The following is a 9234-nucleotide window of genomic DNA, read 5'->3' as shown; positions in this document are numbered from 1 at the left end:
CTCCAGCCAAGCTCACCTGTCAGCGCCTGCCCTGCTGGAGGGGTGGGGGTGGGGAAGGGGACCGAGTCTCTGGATCCCACTCCCACCTCAGCCAGAGCCATCCACGCACGTCGTTGCATATGTCAGGTTACAAGATCAGATCTCGCTTAACCGAGTTCCTCTACTGAAAACGGTGCACAACGGGTGCTTGTGTTAGAGGTCAAGTTGAGTCCGCCGAGACCCTGGAAATCACACTTCGTTTGTCTACCAAATGCCTAATACGAGCTGCTTTTCCCATCAGTTGCTCTCCTCTGCAGATATAGTCTAGTGTTGACGAAGGGAACCTGCGGGTTAGGCCAGCAGCTCGGAGTGCACCAGGATGCCTGCTGTCCCCTCAGCAGCCTTCGATGCCCACTGGCCACCCTCCTGCTCCTGGTCTTCCAACAGAAGTGAGGTGGGCAGCCAGGAGGCCGTCACTTCTTCTCCTGGGTGAAGCTCTGATACGACTTTATGACAGTATTCATTCACTTCCTAAACACCCTGCATCTTATTCCAGCTGGAATCCCGGGGAAAGCAAGAAATGCTCCCTGCACACGTGATCGAGGCTCTCCTGATGCACAGAAGACGTCCCCGGCCCCCTGTTCGTCTCTCTCCTCCCCCTCTCCAGCCCCCCGCGCCTCTCACTGGCCCCCCAGCAGTGGTCTGGACCTGACACAGGGCCCGGGTCCTTCCAACATTCGAGAGAGGCTCCTGCTGGGTCCTTCTGCATTCACGGGGACGGTGACACTTGCCGCCACGTCCCTGCTGCAGGACCGTGGTTCCTCCACGCATTCTCTCAGAAGACACTGTTGGGGTGCCCGCTAGGTGCTGGGCTCTGTTTAAAACACATTTCTTGCACTAACGCTAATTAGGATGATGTCAGGGAGACAGATGACGACAAAGTGTGATGGATGCTGACAGCAGTAAGGACAGGAGGGGCACGTCCCCTGGTGGGGGGCATCTGGTCCAGACAAAGAGACAGGCGTCAGCTTCCCGCAGGTCACTCTGCAACTGCACCGTGGATACCCAAGGATGCTTGAGGGAGCAAAGAGGGTTTAAGACACTTACCTCCCTCGTCTTGGGTTGAGGACACCTGCACCCGTGGCCCAGGTGACTGGGTAACGCAGGTAGTCACCTTGCCCCACAGCCCCACAAACCTGGGAGCAAGCCCATCCCAGTGACTCTAGAAAAGACCACTGTCACCCAAAAGTCGCATGTCTGCTCCTAACCCCGGATCCATCTGCCACAGACGGGCAGGGAGGGCCTCCTCCTCTCACGGGCTGCTAAGCGACTGTCCACACCCACCATCACCGGCTTTGTGGGAGCTGCCGTGAGAGGTGCCCTACGGTGGCCGCCGTGCGTCCTGTGTCCATGCTGCAGCTTGTCGACCCTCCCTGAGGGGGGAGGGGCCCCCTCCAGCTGGGACGAAAGATAAACGCAGTGTTGACAAGGCGGGTCTTTACTCTTGCTGGCACAGCGAGAAACCAGACTTTGTCCTCTGTCATAACAACCCTGGTGCTTCATCACCAGTTGTGCGGGGAAAACAGCAGAGGTGTGTCCCTTACGTCTGGGGATTCCCAGAGCAGGGGAGGAGCTGCTGATCTCCAGAACTGCACCGTCCCGGAACACTTTTCCTTTTCCCTCTCGCCAGATCCCAAGGGGAACATCTGCTCCTCAGAGAAGGAAGGACATGACTCACGGGGAAAGACTTCCAGGCATAAGCAGGCTTCGCCCAGGACGCCGCTGTAAGTGAGGTGGGTAGAAAAGTGGATCAGAGGAGAGAGCGCGCCCTGCCCGGCTGGACCGTGTGCAGCTGCTCAGGGCCGGCTGCATCTGATGTCCTTGTATCTCCTTCCCCACTCTAGGACTGGGTAACTTGAGGTACTGAGCACTTTCTGGCCTCCCCATATTCACATGCAAGTTCATGGAAAACAGAGAACAGCAAGCATGTGTCCAGACTGCCTGGCTGCCAGGAATGTCCTCCACCAGCATCCCCCCAGGTAGGGCCAGACAGGTAGGGCCAGAGCCTCCGCATGCTCATTCAGTGACCTCACACTTCCTCCAGGACACGGAGGCAGGTGAAGGGGCCCAGCCAGGGTCACAGCAAGGACATTTGGAAAGGGGGTGTGAGCGGGTGCGGGAGGCCTAGGGGTGGGGTGTTTCCACAAAAACAAAGCAGGAGAGGCTTGGTCTCTCGGGACAAGGGCAGGAGCACTCAGGGGAACTTGGCTGCAGGCAGGCTCCACCTCTGCACATGGAGATGGGCCTGGGATTGAAGCAAAGTCCCCACAGGAAGACGAATGCTCCTGTCTAACCTGACATAGAAACGCAGGTCGTTCCGTGTCTTCTCTTCCTGCCTCCGGGGCGTGGTCCACTCTGGGTTGGGTGGGGAGGGAAGATGGTCTCCCCCAGGAAGCGCCGTGTCTGCAGGAACAGCCTAGTGACTCAGAATCCGGCTCTAAAACTCCTCTCCAATTTGACCACTGCAGCTTTTGTGAAAGCAGAGCCAGGAAAGTGGCTTTTACATGAAGGAGAAACAGTGGAGCTGGGTGTGCCGTGGTGGGAGGCAAAGACGGGACCACGAAGTGGAGAGGAGCTGAAATCCGGGGGCTCGGGGACCACCAGGTGAGAGTGGTCCCAGCATGGGTGCTGGCTCAGCCTGCAGCCTGGGCGAGCTCCTCAAGGGGCGGCTACCTGCCCATGCCCAGGGGCTCCTGGCCCTCCCCTGGCTTGCATGGGCTCCCGTCCCACCAGCCTCTTGCCATGCCCTTGGCTCCACATATTCCCATGCATGCATACGTGTACACACGAGCACACACACACACATGTACACACGACTGCATACACACACGTACACATGAGTGCACACACACGCACACGCACACACCGTAACAGGGAGGCATCTCCTGGCACCAGGCAGGGTGGTGGGCAGTGAGCAGCAGCTCACCCAGGCCAGGGATAGAAGTGAGCCACCAGGGGCCAGCTCTCAGCAGGACTGTGCATTCCTTGAGAAGCGAGAGGATCTGCAACTATCTGAGCTGCAGCAAGATTGGGGAGACAACACACCGTCGCCTCCACGTGCGGCTGCACAAATGTCGAGGTGGCAAAGGAGCCTGCAGGTGGGCCCCAGAGATCTTGCCTCTGGTGATGATATGTCATTCCCGAGTCTCGCTGCTGCAGGCACCGCAGCTTCTGCATTGTTCTCTGTGAGAAGCCACCCCTCATGCCATGAGGACCCTGGAGCAGCCCCGTGGAGAGGGGCCGTAGAGGAGAGACAAGGGCTCCCACCAGCGACCCGCTTGCCAGCCACACAAGGCACCTCAGAAGTGGCTCCTCCAGCCCCCATCCAGCATTCAGGGGATGCAGCCCTGCTGCCAGCTTGATGCAACCTCATGAGAGACCTGGAGCCAGAGCCCCCCAGACAAGCTGCTCACACCTTCCTGACCCCCAGGAACTGTGCATGGCATCAATGTGCATTGCCGTTTCCAACTGCTGAGTTTTAGAATAATTCCTTACATAGCAATAAATAGCAAATACAAACATATACTAGCATAAATGAATCTTTTTAATTTAATTTAATTTAATTTTTTATTGAAACATAATTGATTGTACATATCTGTGGGGTACCGTGTTGAATATCAATATCTGTGAGCAATATGAGATGCTTAAGTCAGGATAATTAGTATATTCAGTGTTACACAGTGTAATCATTTTTTGTGGCCCTTTATCATTTCTCTTAAACCCCCCTCTCCCTCCCCGTTTCCCACCTTGTCACCTCAGTCCGTTCTCTCCTTTTGAAAGTTCAATGAATTGTGACTGTTGTATCTTTCTTTCTTTTTTATTCATTTTCTTTGGCTCCCACTTATGAGTGAGGACACGTGGTATTTCTCTTTTTCTGCCTGTCTAATTTCACCTAATATAATCTTTTCCAAGTTCATCTATGTTACTGCAAATGGCAGAATTTCATTCTTTTTTTATGGCAGAGTAGTACTCCACTGTGTCGGTTCACGACATTTTCTTTATCCAGTCGTCCATCGATGGACATTTAGGTTGGCTCCATGTCTTGGCTATTGTGAACAGAGCTGTGATGAACATGGGAGTGCAGGTGTCCCTTCCACATGATGATTTCCGCTCCTTCGGGTGCACGCCCGGCAGGGATTCCTGGACCGTCTGGCCATTCCATCTAGTTGCTGGAGGAGCCTCCACACCATTTTCCGTAGTGGCTGTGCTAATTGACAGTCCCACCAGCACAGCAGGAGGCCTCCCCTTTAGCATATTTGAATCTTGAACGGTTCACTGCAGTTTAAAAAATGCGTCTAACTTTGTTCGACTCATTGTTTCCCAAATGCTTTGGTCACATAACATGCTTTTCAAAGAATGCCTCATTAGTGTCTTGAGGTGCTGACACTGCACAGAGCACGCTTCAGGAAGGTCTGGGCCAGCTGTGGCTACTTTTGCTGTTAAAAATTGTAGCACATCCACTTTATACAACAGTTTGAGCCAAGTAAATTACCTCTAATAAAACATGCTTGGATAGGAACTTAATTCCTGGCTCCACACATTCACATGTACACACACTAGCACACACATGTGTGAGCACACGCCGTACTAGGAAGGAGTGCTAGGAGAGAAACACTGAGCAGCGCCCTGCAGGCCACAGCAGAACGCCCTGGGAGCTCATCCAGACACAGCGCAACTCCACTCTTGAGGGATAAGAGGACTTGCCTCTGAGGGTGGCTGCAAAGAGCTAGGAGCGAGGGTGGCCTGGAATCCAGAGCCCAAAGGACCCTTCCATGTTTAGCATATTCTCCTGGGTGCTAGGCGGAAGGCAGTGAATGCTCGGGGGCTCCTTCCAGGCTGGGTGGTAAAGTGGCCCAGACCACGTCCTGGTAGGGCCCAGACCTGCTATGCAGCCTCGGACGTGCACCTGACTCTTCCGAGACTCACGTGCTTCACCTGCAAAAGGGGATGAGGATCCCGGCCTTGCAGGACTCCCGAGTGCACTACATGGGAGCAGGATGCACCAGACCCTCAAACTACCTGGACCCCCTCCTGCCACACCCCACAGCTGTACCCCCAGGTACTGCCCCATCAGCAACCACATGGACAGGGCATGCGTTCTAGTGCATCAAAATCATATACAGCAAGGGGAACCCCACCTGCAAGTGGGACCGATTAGGGGGAGGGTTTCCTTCACTGCCAAAGGACTTTTTTGCTTTACAGAGAGATTCTTTTAAAATAGCTTATTGCATTAAATAGAAAGCCCTCTCCTTCACAGCTTACAGATAATTAGCTGCTTAGGACACAAATAGAGGAAACATTCAAGGGCACTCATTGACCAGCCAGAAATGTAGCACCTGCAATATGAGAATATTGGCCATTTATCAAAACCGACTTGGGCACAATTTTTCAGGTATATTCTAATACAAGCTGGTGTTCCTACACAGAGGTTCCTCCCCAGTGCTCCAGCATCAGAGACAGCCCCATGTCCACTGTGGAACGGTTCCCTGACGCTAACCAAATAGGGCCAGTGCCTGGCTACGTGACTTTAATTTAGTGGTGAAAAGGGAGCTGTGATCTCACTGCTGAGAAGTCAGTTCATGTAATCTCCCCAGCTTGTGTCTCAAAGTCCCCTCATTAAACAGAACACATGCCTGTTTCATAAAAAACAGACAAATTATTTTCCTGTTCCAATATGTTGTCCTTGAAGATTCCACAGGGCGTGCAAAGCAGGGGGCTGGCTGTCTGCTCAAACCACAACTGTACAGCCCCTGTCACCTGGTAGGCTCAGGTGCTGCCAGGTGCCTCAGGTGAGCAGCTGGGGCCATGCCCGTCCCCTCCAGCGGCCTCAGGCTCTGGGGATCTGCCCAGGAGACAGCAACCCTCCAGGAAGGAAACCCCTGCCTTGAGTCTCATAGGGGCTGCCAGGCTTTGGGGAGCCTGGGTTCAGAGGACCTGGACCAGCTGTGGATAAGGAAAGTCCTCTAGGTTCCCCTTAGCTCTGACCAGAGGAATTTTAAGTGCTGTGGGTGGATGAAAGAAATAAGGAAAGCTGCAGTCTGTCCTTACAGTGTGCCATCTAGTGAGAGACACATGTAACACACCCACCACGCGGAGAGTAATCTAGGACCAAACGTGGGCTCTCCGTGCAGTGGGACTTGAAGGCTGTGTAGCTGGAGAAGTCAAAGAAGCCTCGTGAGGGTGGCAGGTCTGGGGCTAGACCTTACAGAACAGAGGATGACAGTGACCAGGTCCTGTGCGAAAGGCTTTGCATGGCAGTCCTGCAGCACCATGTAACCACCAGCACCAGCTCATTCTGCAGGATGTTCCTGAGTCTGAAGTTAAATGAGTATGGTCGCGCACAGCCAGCCAAGTGGCAAAACAAACCTAACACAGATCTTTTAACCCAAAAGCCACCGTCCTAGCCGCCTGCAGATGGGCAGGAGGCAGGAAGGACAGGGCTTTAAACATAAGCAAAAGGAAGGTGGGGGACAGTCAAGCTGGGACCTGTGCCGGGCAGAGGATGGGCACCTGTGTAGCCAGCGGAGTCTTGGAGACCTGCCAGAGGAGTCTGGACCTGGAGGATGTGGCAGTGGGGACCAGGGAGAGGCTCCAAGGCAGAGGCTGGGAGAACCCAGAGGTCACTGCAGGAGTCTGGGTGAGAGTGATCAGGGTCTGGACTCCTGGAGAAAGCAAAGAAGCTTGTCAAAGAGAGGAGCCGGGGCCGGCCCGGTGGCGCACTCGGTACAGTGCAGCGCTTGGGAGCATGGCGGCGCTCCCGCCGAGGGTTCGGATCCCATATAGAGACCAGTCCGCTCACTGGTTGAGCACAGTGCGGGCGCGACACCAAGGGTTGCGATCCCGTTGCCGGTCACGAAAAACAAAGACAAAAAAGAAAAAGAGGGGAGCGGGAGGACAGAGGGAGGGAGACAGAAGGGTTGAGCTCAAGGGGCCCAGCGTGGAGCCTGTGCCCACCGAGGGCCTGATCTGCCATGGTGCGTCCACCTGCCCCCCAGAGGGAAATGTCCAGCAGGGCAGGACTTAGTTCTGTTTATGGGTATCTCCCCGGGGAGGTCTCCCTCACGCTCCAGTCCTCACACCCTTACTGCTCTTGCTGTGTTTCCAGATCTCAGAGGGACAGAGAGAGAAGACCCGTGTGAGACTGGTACAGTCTGTGACCTCCCCGAGCCTGTGCTCAGGGCTCACGACAGCACAGTGGGAACAGCGGCCTCCTGCTGCTGTTCTGAGGATTAAACTGGACCGTGCAGGTGTTCAGAACACGCTGCCCCCAACTATGCGGCTCTGGCACGTTGATGGGTTTGAGTTAAAGACACCTCAAGGCCAACAGCAGCCGCGAAGGGCGCTGTGACCTCCTCAGAAGCAGGAGCTGGAGCCCCCACAGGGAAGCGCCCCCCATGCACCTGCAGGAAGACGGACAGACGGACAGAGGGTCCCATCAGCAGAGGGGAGGAGTCAAAGCAGGGAAATCCAGCAGAAGCAGTGTGTGGACAGTCCTTATGTCCTAGCCACGGCTCCACCGCTGACGGCCGAGCCAGCCCCTTGCCTGGCCACGTGCTCGCAGCTTACTACTCTTTGTCCGCTCAGCATGGGAGCGTTTGACTCCAGCTGCTTCTCTGGGTCTTCGTTTCTTTATGAGGGCTCCCGAGTCATGAAAAACTTACATTAAATAAGTCTGTGGGCTTTTCCCTGCTCCTCTGTCTCACATCAGTTTAATTCTCAGGCTCAGTCAAAAAACCCTGAGTGGGCAGAGGTAAAATTTTTCCTCCCCTACAATAGCAAATGAATGAAGTGCCTTGAATGCAGTGGATGCAAAGTTATACATACACGATTATAACTTATATATAATGTTAAAGACAATGTACGTAATTGCTGTATAAATTGTAAGTGCATATGTAATTTTACCCATCGATTTGGACGTTTTTATAACAACTGCTGCATGAGGTTGCATGCTTCCTATCTGCCTAGACTCTATTGTGAGTAGAATATCTGGGCAGACAGAGGAAATCTCAGAAGCAGCAAGAAAATAGGGCTCTTCACGTGGGAAGCACCCACCACAATCGACAGCTGACCTCTCGTCGGAAACCACGGAGCCAGAGGCCGTGGGTGATGAAGTTCTGGAAGAAGAGACCTGTCAACCAAGAATGCCATACCCTGGAAGACAAGAGCAGGAAGTCAGCAGGTGCCCCCGTGCCCACCACCTGCTGCACTCACAAGCATTTCTCGCTGCCATGATAGGCATCGTCTGAGGGTCTCCAGCCATGGACTCTGCCCCCCAGTGGTTCTGGTTCGTCTGGGCTGGAGCTGGGAAGAGAGGCCCCCATGTCCACCTTCGTGCAGGAGGATGTCTCTGGATGCTGGTGGTGGGGAGGCTGGGGCGGGGGCAGGGGGCTCTTAGCCTGTGAGGTGCCAAGTGACCCCCATGCATGTGTCAGTCCCATGCACGAGGCACCAGGCCATCAGTACTGCCTGCGGTAAACACCAGGCTGGCAGGTGCCCGGACAGCAGTCCATGATTCCAGGAACATTTCAAATAGGGCATCTTAGTAAAATTACCAGCACTACCTGAAACCCAGCTCTCTGCACAGCTTAATCTTTCCAAACGGTGTTAGCCTCAGATATGTAGGAACCACTGTCCACAAATGCGGTTTTCCTCCTTCTCGGCCCTAAACTGTGTCCTTCCAGGACCTGCATGCTCAGTGCAGAGGCGGCGCCAGCTCGGCCGGCCGGGACTGGCATGTGCTGCAACGACGTGTGGCCCCAGAGGAAGCAGAAGAAACATGACCAGCGCTGCCCACAAAGAGCCGCGGCCTCGCTCTGTGGATGAAGCAGAACGTGCTTCTCTAACCGAGGAGGAAGCCCACGAATCCAGTTAGGAAGTGATCGGATCTGAAGGTTTAAAATGTCGCGCTGGAGAGGGCAGAGGGAATCCTCAAACGTGACACAGCAGGAAAAACAGAGCCTGCCGGGGAAAGAGAGAGAGTTACCTGAAAACAGTGGGACGACAACGAGCAGAGGCGGCGACTCCACGTCTGCTGTGCACTTGCGGGTCTCCCGCCTGCGGGCCTGGGCCTGTGGGCGGCGACTCAGCGCTCGGGCGAGGTCGGGGCTGGAAGCGTCTGTTCACCTCGGATCCAGCCAGAGAGCCAGGAAATCAAGTGAATCTGTCGGGGGGGTGGAGGGAGAAAGACAGAGGGAG

The sequence above is a fragment of the Galeopterus variegatus genome, unplaced genomic scaffold, assembly GCF_000696425.1.
Source record: "Galeopterus variegatus unplaced genomic scaffold, G_variegatus-3.0.2 Scaffold3485, whole genome shotgun sequence".
In the NCBI taxonomy this organism is placed as follows: domain Eukaryota; kingdom Metazoa; phylum Chordata; class Mammalia; order Dermoptera; family Cynocephalidae; genus Galeopterus; species Galeopterus variegatus.
Note: the sequence above shows the minus strand (reverse complement) of the source record.